This window comes from Cenococcum geophilum (genome assembly GCF_001692895.1).
Source record: "Cenococcum geophilum 1.58 unplaced genomic scaffold K441scaffold_57, whole genome shotgun sequence".
Taxonomy (NCBI): Eukaryota; Fungi; Ascomycota; class Dothideomycetes; order Gloniales; family Gloniaceae; genus Cenococcum; species Cenococcum geophilum.
In genome coordinates this window covers 475,891-487,687 of record NW_027137615.1, presented here as the reverse complement: position 1 = coordinate 487,687, position 11,797 = coordinate 475,891, and positions in this window count along the sequence as shown.

Sequence of the window (11,797 nt, the reverse complement as noted above, 5' to 3'; positions counted from 1 at the left end):
GGATAGTAATTAAGACGGTAACCGCGGATGAGGACGTGGGTTCGGATACAAAAACCTACCCCCGCGATTCCCTTCCCTAACGCAGCCCTAGCCAATAGTCCCGTACGCGAACTATAGATAAGTACTCTATATTACTACTAACCGTAAGACCGGCCATATTATCGGCGAAGTACCCCCTAGCATATATACACCGTTAGAGACCAATACATTAGGATATACTAGCTAAAACCATAGCTACTAGCCAAGCCCTATAACGCAGCCATTAAAAGGCTAACCCTTAGACTAAGTTGCCTTTAAGGGTTAGAACTATATAGAGAGGAGAATAAAAGAATTAAATTTATATTACTAAATTAGTTAGACCTTATTCTAAGCCAGCTGCTATTTAATCTTAGAATAGCAAACAACGATAGAAATTCCATCCTTATTTAGACTTACCTCTCCTTACTACGCAACTTACTCCTAGAAGTTCTTATTAAAACAGTAAGCCTTATTAATAGTGGTAGTATAGCACTAGCGTTTATAGACGAAGACTTACTTATAAAGAAGTATAATATTATAATAAAAAGACTTCTAGTTCTAAAACTACTCCGCCTTGCTAATAGACTCCGATCCAGCTTTATTACCCATTACTTTATAGCAAAAATAATAATTGGCTACTATATAAAATCTATGCTTTTTTACGTTATAAAGTTATCACCCTTAATACCAATAATTCTTGGAATGCCCTAGCTTAAAAAGCATAACCTAAGTATAAACTTCCCTATTCTAGGGCTTAAGTTTAACTCTAATTACTACGCATATAACTGTCTTCTATGGCACATCCCTAATTGTAACTAAGTAGCACTATATGGACGTATTACACGGCCAACGCTTAGATACTGTCAGTTAATAGTAAAAGAGGTACCTAACACTAGTGAGCTAATATATATAGTAAATAAAACAGAGATTCTGGAAGACTGGACCACTACCCTACCCCTAAGAAATACCGCCTTACCCCTAAGAATATAAACACCGCTAGAACTATAAGTCCCCTATATATACCTACTTAACCTAAGCCAGCTAATAAGACACCTAACTCTAAGTTATTTACTATATATATATATAACCGCGCGTATAATAGCTAAAGGCGTTATAGCCAAGACCAAAACCAGAGCAATTAAGACCTCCCCCCCGTAACGCCCAACCTTATATCTATCTCCCGCGTATACCGTATAGGGCCGCTGCCGCGTTTTCGCCCCCTAGGGCCGACCGAGCCGCGCTAGCCTAGCTATAGCACTAGAGAACCAAACACGCCCTAAACTAGACGACATTAAATACACTTATGCTGTTAATTTCACCCAGTTCTATAAATAAAAAGGCGTAAAGGTAATAAGGATTTATATAGCGGACCTAGTAGAACTAGTTAAATAAAAAGAACACTAATAGCTGCTTAAAGAGCTGCCTATAGGCCTAATAGAAGTACTAAACCTATTAGAAAAGTCTTTCTGCTGGCTAGTAGAGGGCAACTATACAATAGAAGAAGCCCATAAAGCGCTACCCCCTTATTTTTATAATTTCCTTAAGACAAACCTAAAAACTAAGCCTAAGTCTCTACGCCGGAAGATAGTTAATACTAATATTAAAAAATTCCTAAAAGGCAAACTAGGATTAACCTATAAAGACATTTTATAACGCTTACTAAAGAAGTTCCGTAAATACATTAAGCACTTTCTCCTTAAAAACGTAGATAAGCTGCCCCTTTACCAACTATGGGACTATAAAATTAAGATTATCCCCGGAAACTAGGCCCTATACTATAAAAACAGACCACTCTTACCTACTAAACTTAGGTGTGTAAAAAAGTGGATTAATAAGATGCTAGATAAGGGTTTTATCCGCGAATTAACCTCACCAGCTACTATATTACTCCTCCTCACTGCTAAGCCTAGTAGCGGTATATAAATCTACTATAACTACCGAGGCCTAAATATAGTTACTATTAAGAATTAGTACCTACTACTACTAATCCATAAGACACTTAACGCACTTTATAGTGCTAAGTACTTTACTAAACTTAATATAATCGCTGCGTTTAACTAGATCTGGATTACGGAGGGCTATAAGTAGCTTATAGCATTTATTACCTAATTCGGACTCTATAAAATACTAGTTATACTATTTAGCCTCTATAACGCACCTACTACGTTTTAAAACTATATTAATTATATCTTACACAACGCCCTTAATAACTACTACACTACCTACCTTAATAATATCCTTATCTTTTCTAAAACACGTACTAAGTATACTAAGTATATAAATAAAGTCATCCAAAGACTTGGTAATACTAGACTTTAGATTAATATTAATAAGTCCAAGTTCTACTTTACTAAAACGAAATACCTTAGCTTAATTATCTCAACTAATGGTATAACTATGGACCCTAAAAAGGTATAGGCCTTATAGGAATGGAAGGACCCGATATTAATTAAAGAACTATAATAATTTCTTAGCTTCGCGAACTTCTACTAACGATTTATCCAAGGCTACTCTGCTGTTGCTACACCTATAATAAAACTCCTAAAGAAGGACATTAGATGGCTATAGGGACCAAAATAAGCTAAATTGTTTAAGGCCCTTAAGGGAGCCTTTACCTTAGCACTAGTACTAGCATACTATAACTATATAAAGAAGACAGTAGCAAAGATAGACGTATTAAATTAGGCTTCTAGCGGAGTCCTTTCCTAGTACAATAATAACGGTAAATTAAGACCGGTTATATTCTTCTCTATAAAGCGCTCTACGCTAAAGTATAACTATAAGATCTATAATAAAGAACTCTTAGCTATTATTAAGGCTTTAGAGGAATAGCGTCCTAAGCTATAAGGGACTAAGGAGCCGTTTAAAATTATTACCGACTATAAAAACCTATAGACGTTTATAACTACTAAGCAGCTAAATTAACGCTAAGTCTGGTGGGTAGAGTTTCTTTTATAGTTTAACTTTATAATTATATATAGACCTAGCAGCAAAGCTACGCTCCCTAACGCCCTAAGCCGGCTATTAGGAATAAGGCCTAAGGACGCCGATAATAAACGCCTCCGCTACCGAGCTTAAGTTGTTATACCGCCCTAGAAAATTAACCCTATAATCTTAGAAGAATTGCTATATAAGTCCCGTAACTCTAATAATATAAAGTTTATAGCCGCTCTAGACCCTAAAATAGCCGAAAAGTTACTAAATAAGTTAATCTAGTTGGGATACTAGGAGAACGAACTCGCAAGAGATATAGTAGCGGCCCTACATAATTGGAAAGCTCGCCGTTAGCTAAAAAAAAATTAGGAAATTACTTTATTACAATAAGTTAGAATGCAGTATTATTAATAGATAGATCTACTTCCGCTAACGTCTCTTTATCCCTAACACCCTAGACCTCCGCCTAAAAGTTATCTATCGCTCTTATAGCAGCGGCCCTACTAGTTACCCCGGCTGGGTTAAGACCCTTAATCTCTTAAACTAAATATACTGGTGGCTAGGAATCTCCTAATTCACAGCTACCTTTATTAAAGACTGTGCCCTATACTTTTGTACTAAAACCCCCTATTCTACCCCGCCTAGTTTTTTAAAGCTACTAGAACTACCCGCTCGCCTATAGACTGATATTTTAATTGACTATATTATAACGCTGCTAATATACTAACGCTATGGCAAGGTATATAAATATATCCTTATTATTGTGGACTACCTAACTAAAATATAATACCTTGTTTTAGTAACAGGACTCTTAATAGAGGAGCTAGTTAACGGCTTTATTAATAACGTATATAAGCTCTATGGTGTACTAAGTACGATTATCTCTAATTACGGCATATAATTTGTTAGCAACTTCTAGCAACAATTAAGTAAACGCCTTAAGATAACCTTAAGACTAAGCTTAGCCTAGCACCTAGAAACAGACGGCTAAACTAAAATTATTAACGCTGCCGTAAATAAGTACCTTTGTGCTTTTGTTAGCTTTATATAAGACAACTAGGTTAACTACCTACCGCTTACTAAGTTTGCTATAAATAACTAAGTTAATAAGAGTATAGGCATCTCCCTATTTTTGTAAACTATGGCTTTAACCCTTGCCTTAGAATTGAGCCTGCTAGCCCCCGCCTACTAATACTATTAGTATAAGTAAAGAAGGAGTTCTTCCGCGCAGACTCTATAGCTAACCGCTTTAAGCGGATATTAATATAGCTTAAGGCCCTAGCCTAGATTTNATAGNAANGCTATAAAGATAATNNNAATACCNNTAGGGNNNANAGCGCGTTATTCTANNAAGGCGATATAGTTATAGTTAGCTTAGAAAATATAAAGATAAATAGACCTAAGAAGAAATAGGATAATAAATGGGACGGCCTATACCCCGTACTTGCAGTATACTAAGGGGTAGTTATAGTAGACCTTTTAGACTACATCCGAGTAAATAAATCCTTCTATATATCTAAGGTCCGCCTCTAGGCTGCTAAAGAGATCCCTAGCTAAGTAAATATTAATACTATAGAGCGCCGCAATGTATAAGGACGAGTAGTAGAGAAAGATAATAATGGTAATATAAAAGATAAATAGGAGTTTAAGAAAATCCTTAATGTATATAATAAAGACCCCTAAGGCCTAACTTATAAGATTAAATAGAAATATTATAAGGATATAACCTAGCAGCTAGAAGAAGACCTAAAGGGTTGCGAATAGGTTATATAGCGCTTCTATAAGCAACACCCTAAGAAGCTAGGATCCCTAGACTAGGTATAAAATAAGAAAAAGTCACGCTAAGGTTATGGCCGACCACCATACTAAAAAATTGTGGTGGTTAAGATATTATGGAACTTTAACCAGTGGTTAAAGTTATCTAATTAGCCAGATTCTTGCTAAGAAACGCCACGCGGATTAATTTAGGTGGTGGTATAGAGTTCTACCAACCTTACTTACTAAACTAACTAATTAGGATTTTCCATGCCCGGCACGGAAAATCGCCATTAGCTCGGTTAAGGGCGGTAAGTAGAACTAATATCTTTGCGGTAAAAAACAGGCGACTCTAAACACTGCCTATTTTGGAGTTATCTATTTAGTTTAGGGACCAAACTATCTAGGGGAGAGGAGTACTGTTACGGCACTGACCTGACGTATACTATTTCATACTGTCTCGTACTGTTTCCTACTGTTGGCTGGCCCACCACTAGTACCTTAGCGGCTAGCCCTACTATTTATATACAATACCCCCTTTCTACCTTCTTCTCCTCTTCATACCATAACGTAGTTATTCAGTTTACTTCATTGCAGCACTGTAATACACACTTAATTATACCTAAAAACTAGCCCGTAAGTATACCCATTAAACCTATTATAGATATTACGGACCGTAAACAGGACCTATTTATATATATTACTACAGAACGCTATACCCCTAAAGAATTCTATGGCATTATAATCGATATAAGTGCCTTTAAGAAGTCTACTGTAGGTTACGGATAGTACCTTGTATATAAGACCACCGTAAATAATAATACGGATATTAATACTATGTAAACTAGGGCCGTAAACATCTAATTTGGCATCGGCTTAACTATATTAATTAGATTAGTAGCAGTTAAGACCCTAATTAGCCTAGTTAACTTCTATATAGTAAAAGCGGATACCCCTTTTCTACTCTGTCTTATAGATATAGATAGGCTATAGGTCTACTACAATAATGTTACGGACACTGTAATTGGCCCCGCAACTGCCCTAGGAAGTAAGCATATTACCCTACTAATTGTACGACAATTTGGATACCCGTTCCTTATATAGGGAGAGACTTTACGGACTTATATTTAGGAATCTTTTGACTACAACCCATACTACCTTACTAGTACTAAAATCTACCGCCTATACCGCCGCTTTAGCCACCTATTAGCCGAAAAGCTATATAGAGTCCTTAAACGCTCTAGATATAATGACGTTAATAGGAAGGCAATCGACCACCTAACTAAATACTGCTCCTTTTGCTAGAAATATAGACGTTCCCTAGGCCGATTTAAGTTCATCCTTTATAAGGACCTTAACTTTAACCACTTAGTATATATAGACATTATATATATTAATGGCAGTCTAGTATTATATATAATTGACGAGGCAACCCGCTATTAAGCCGCCCATTAGTTGCAAAATATATCTATAAAATATACTTGGGACATTTTATGGACCTACTAGATTGATATATACCTTGGACCTCCTAAGTATATTACCCACAACGCCAGCAGGAACTTTATTAGTAAGGAATTCCAATAATACGCTACGGCCATAGCTATTTTAACAAAAGCCGTTCTAGTTAAGGCGTACTAGTCCGTTAGGCTTGTTAAGCGAGCTTATTTAGCTCTACGGAGAGCTTACCAAATTATTACGGACGAGTATAAGAATATCTAAAAAGAACTAGCTTTATAAATAGCTGTAAAAGCCGTTAATAACACCGCTAGCCCTAACAGACTAGTACCTACCCTCTTAGTCTATAGAGCCTACCTAAGGATAAGCAAACTAGACTCTCCTGCCCCGTCCGTTATAGATTAAGCAGCTACAATATAGAAGGCAATAGCCAAAATAGTTAAATTACGGGCTAAACAAACTGTTAATAACGCCCTACACTACCGTAATAAACCCAATATAACCTTAGTATATAACCTCCCGCTTAATTCTAAAGTCCTTATATAGCGTAAAAGCGGTAATTAGACTGGACCTTACTGTTTACTAGCCGTAGAAGACGAGACCTACTATATACAGCTCCCTAGCGGACCGACAAGCTTTAGAAGCACGTCTATAAAACCCTATTTTCGGTCCAAAAACACCTATAACGTTAAGCCAGACGAATTAGAAGCACCCGCCAAGCTAGACGAACTAAAAGCACCCGCCGAATTAGGTAAACTAGAAACACCCACCGAATTAAACAAACTGGAAGCACCTTTGCCTACCCTAGAGGTCCCCCAGAAACCCACTAAACCTACTAAACCTGCTATAAAGCGTGGCCAAGGACACCCCCGTAAGAACCCTATAACGGAGAATTACTTAACCTCCGCAGGTATATCCGCAAGGCAATCTCCGCCTGCAGATATATCAGTTCTAGTATAGGAAACCCCTTTTATAGACTTATAACGTAAAGAGATCAACGGACTACTTAAAAAGGATGTCTTTGCGGTTATAATGGAGAGACGTTCCGCAAGGCGTCCGTATATTTAACTCGCGCTTTATTAATAAAATTAAGTACCCTAGTATTAATAAAGCCTTTAAAAAGTTAAGGCTTATTATATAAGCTTATAACAACTAGGGAAAAGACTTAGTCCTTATATAATCGCCTATAATCTAATAAGTTAGCTAATAGATTATACTTATACTTATACCCGGCCTACAGCAAAGTAAACCTATAGCTCTTTACCTACGGGATATCTTATAAGCCTATATACAATCCAATACCTACCTAAGTAGAGATATCTTTATATAACTACCGCTGGAGCTTAATTTACAACTAGGAACAATTTTATAAGTTATAAAACCACTCTACGGAGTACTAGAAGCTGGAAACTATTAGTTTAAAACGTACCACTAGCACCACGTCCGTAAACTTAAGATAGAGCAGTTAACCTATAACCCTTACCTCCTATACACCCTATTAAACGGCCTTAGTATTATTAGACTCTAAATAGACGATACCCTCTTCTTAGTAGACCGGACATTTATGGATGCTAAAGAGACTAAACTGTAAGAAGCTAAGTTCCTGGTAAAGCCGCAAGAGCAGTTAACTAAGTAGACTCTAATTAAGTTTAACGGAGGCTTAATTATACAAAAGGGCAACTTAATCTAGCTAACTTAGGAACGCCAAGCTTAAAACCTAAAGCTTATTATAGTAAAGCCTACGGACCTTACCAGTTCCTATAAAGAGACCTATAAAACCGTAAATATAAAGGACTAATACGCTGCACAGCGTGCAAGAGGCGCCTATATTGCTATAGTCTGCTAACCCAAATCTGCCTATAACTTATCCTTTACGGCCTAGGCAGTAAATCCATAAGAAGAAAATATTAAGTAGCTTAATAAGCGCATTTAATAGCAGATTAATAATGCGATAAGAGAACTTACTTTTATACCGCTAGACCTAAATTCTATTAGCGTAATGGTATTTATAAACGCCTCCTTTGCTAATAATAGGGACCTATTATCACAAATCGGCTTTATAATTGTACTTACGGACTATAATTAAGACGCAAATATACTGCATTAGTCTTTAATTAAATATAAGCGAGTAACCCGTAGTGTACTAGCTTCTAAACTATATACACTAGCCCATAGCTTTAATATAGCAGCCGTAATTAAATCAACAATCTAGAAGATCCTATAATTGGAGCAGCTACCTCTAGTTTTATACACTAATTTAAAGTCCCTCTACGACTACCTAGTCAAACTAGGCACGACATAGGAGAAGAGGCTTATAGTCGACCTAATATACTTACGTTAGGCCTACGAACAACGCGAGATTACGGAGGTCAAATGGATTAGCAGCAGAGACAACCTAGTAGACGCCATGACTAAGGCAAAGCCGTATTAAGCTCTTAAAACCCTAATTAACACAAATAAGCTTAACCTAAAAGTTATAGAATGGGTAGAGCGAGACTAATAAAGCATTTACGGTTTAGTTACGGCCCGTCGGAAGGCCGTACGGTACATTTACGGCCTGTTAAAAGGCCGTACAGTTTATTTTACGGACCGTAAGCAGGACTTACGGCTAGATTGGAGTACTATTTAGAAGGCAACCCAGAAGGTACCTTAGGAGGGATTTCCTATATATTTTCTTATGTGTTTTATAGTTCTATTAAGGCAATTACGGAGGCTATATACAAGTGGTTTCATTTTCCAAGTACCGCCAGTATATAATTACAGCACCTATCGTACCAACCGCGTGCTTACGCGTTCGGTACGCCGAGTACGCGCTTACGCGTTCGGTGCACTAACCACCCGCTTACGCGTCTGGTGCACCCCTAAAGTACTAACTAATTAGGGGGGAGGCGCGTCAGTATATAGACCACGTAGTCTACCTTAATAGAATCGACAGTCACTACTATCCAAACGAGCATACAATACTATACGTATTTCGTGCCCCTGGATATGACTTACCTTATATTATTAAGTTAATACAAACAACTACTTTAGCTAGTATTACCTTCTCTCTAGACTAAGATAGGCGAACTAGGTAGGAGGCCGTAAATAGCGTTAGTTTATAGTCCGTTTCGTATATTAAGAGCGTTAACAATCTATTATTCAGCTTATAGCTTCTAGATTTCCACTATTGCTTTCTTAATAGCCGCAGCTTACTATATAACTAAAGGTGATAGCGCGTCCGATTTAACCATTTAGGGGTAGGCTCTAAAAACTAGAAGTATAGGGACTAGGCCTTTTAGGCCAGCCGTATTATTAATAGCTTTAAAGGCCATTTATAGGGCCATCTCCTTGCTAATTTTAGGGATTTTAGTTATAATAATTTAGTAGGTGTTACGGCACTAACCTAACGCATACTGTTTCATACTGTCTCGTACTATTCCCTACTATTAGCTGGCCCACCACTAGCGACTTGGCGGCCGGCCCTACTATTTATATATAATACCCCCTTTCTACCTTCTTCCCCTCTTTATACCACAACGTAGTTATTTAGTCTACTTTATTATAGCACTGTAACAGTTTATAGTATCTTTAATTTACGCCCTATCGCGATTACTAATTCCCTATACCCTAGCTAATTAACCTCTACCCTAGAGTAATCGCGACCTACGCGCGCCTCTACTAAAACTGACATATCCCTAGTATAGTCCTAGAACAATCCTTAGTTTTTACCTAGCGCCTAGATAGGCGATACTAACAACGCTGAAATGGCCGAAACTTAAAACCCCCGCGACGTTTTCGTAGACCTATTTACAGAGATATACCCTAATATCGCGTGGACAATCCGCCGCTCCCTACTATACCCTAAGACCTTTAAGCCTAGCAAAGCTTACCTTACCCTTATTAACTATACTAATGAGTTCCTTAATAACATTAAAGTAGGACTATAGTGCATATATAATATAAATACCGCTAATAAGAAAGCTAACGAAAACCTTAGTACCTTTATCGCTTCCTAGATAGGAACTATTAACTCCTAGGCAGAGACTATTACCGTTCTAAAATAATTAACCCCTATAATAACGGTAGTAACCTAGTAGAAAAAACGGAGATCTAAAGACCCGCTAATATTTAGCGGAAAAGGCACCCCGCTAGAACGACAAGCTAATTTTAAAACCTAGTATATTAAGATTAAGGGAGTCTTTAACCGGGACTAGGACTACTTTAATATAGTTTAGTCCTAAATTCTTTATATTTTAAACATACTAGAGGATAAGGCCTATAAGTTTATTAAGTAGGGCCTAGAGCTTATATATAAGAACCCAAACAATATATCTGCGTGGAAATGGCCTACTAAGGAAGATATGCTTAAAGACCTTACTGCCTACTATAAGGTCCTTAATATAACCTAGGTTNTAAANAANAAGCTTAACNATTTCCCCTANNGNGAGCGTAATTANTAGTNNTAAAAGGGAGAGCTTAATAAGCTAATAGTCCGCGCTAAGAAGACAGATGAATAAAAGGTGGACCTACTCTGAAAGTTTATCTCTCTAAAGATAGAAAAGCTGGTACTTGGACTAGCCTATAAAATTAATAACAGCGACTATATAGGTTAGAGTAAGTAGATAGATATATTCGCTAAAAACCTTGCAAACTATATATACTAAGCTAACCTTAAGAAGAATGCTAACTACCACCTACCTACCTAAGCCCCTGCCCCTATATTAACCCTAACCCTAGTAGTAACTAAAGAACCTATAGACCTTAATAGAATCTTAGACACGGAGTGTAAGCGCTGCGTTAATAATAGACTATACCTTGCCTATAGCCTACCTAGCTACTAGAAGGATGCCTATAACCCTATTAAGACAGCAAACCCAGTTCTAATACTACCCTGTTAAATGACGCGAATAAATAACTATAGACGCGGCGACTGTAGAGTCTATTATAGACGCGGCGACCGCGGAGCCTATTATAGCCGCGGCGAACGACCCCCCCCCTTTAACCCTATGGCTTAGTTACTCTAAACCATGCCCTATATAGGAGCCTAACCCGTTAATAACGCCTAGTATTAGCGACTTCGCGTTAGCGAATACGAACACAGCCATGTCGTTAGCGAGGTATTATTTTTCTATACCCCAACTAAAATAGAGATAGACACTGCTAGCCAGACAGACACTAGACCGCCCCGCTAAGACAGCTTTATACCCTAGTTATTAAAAGGCAGACCCTTAGACTAAGTTACGCCTAAGGGTCTAAACTATATAAGGAGGAAGATAAGAAGATTAGGTCCCTATTACTAGATTAATTAGTCCTTTCTATTAGTAAACTGCTACTTAATCTTAGATTAGTAAATAGTAATAAGAAATTAATCCTTATTTAAACTTAACTCTCCTTATTACGTAACCTATACCCCTAAGTTTATATTAATATAGTAAGCCTAGTAGACTCCGGTAGTACTATAATAGTATTTACTAACGTAGAGTCTATTATAAGAAAGTATAATATTATAACTAAGAAGCTGCTAGCACCTAGGCCACTATACCTTGTAGATAGTATCCTAACTTCGCTTATTACAGACTACTTTACTACCTAAATATTAATCGGCCTCTATACTGAAGCCATACTCTTTTTTATTACTAAACTCTTACCTACT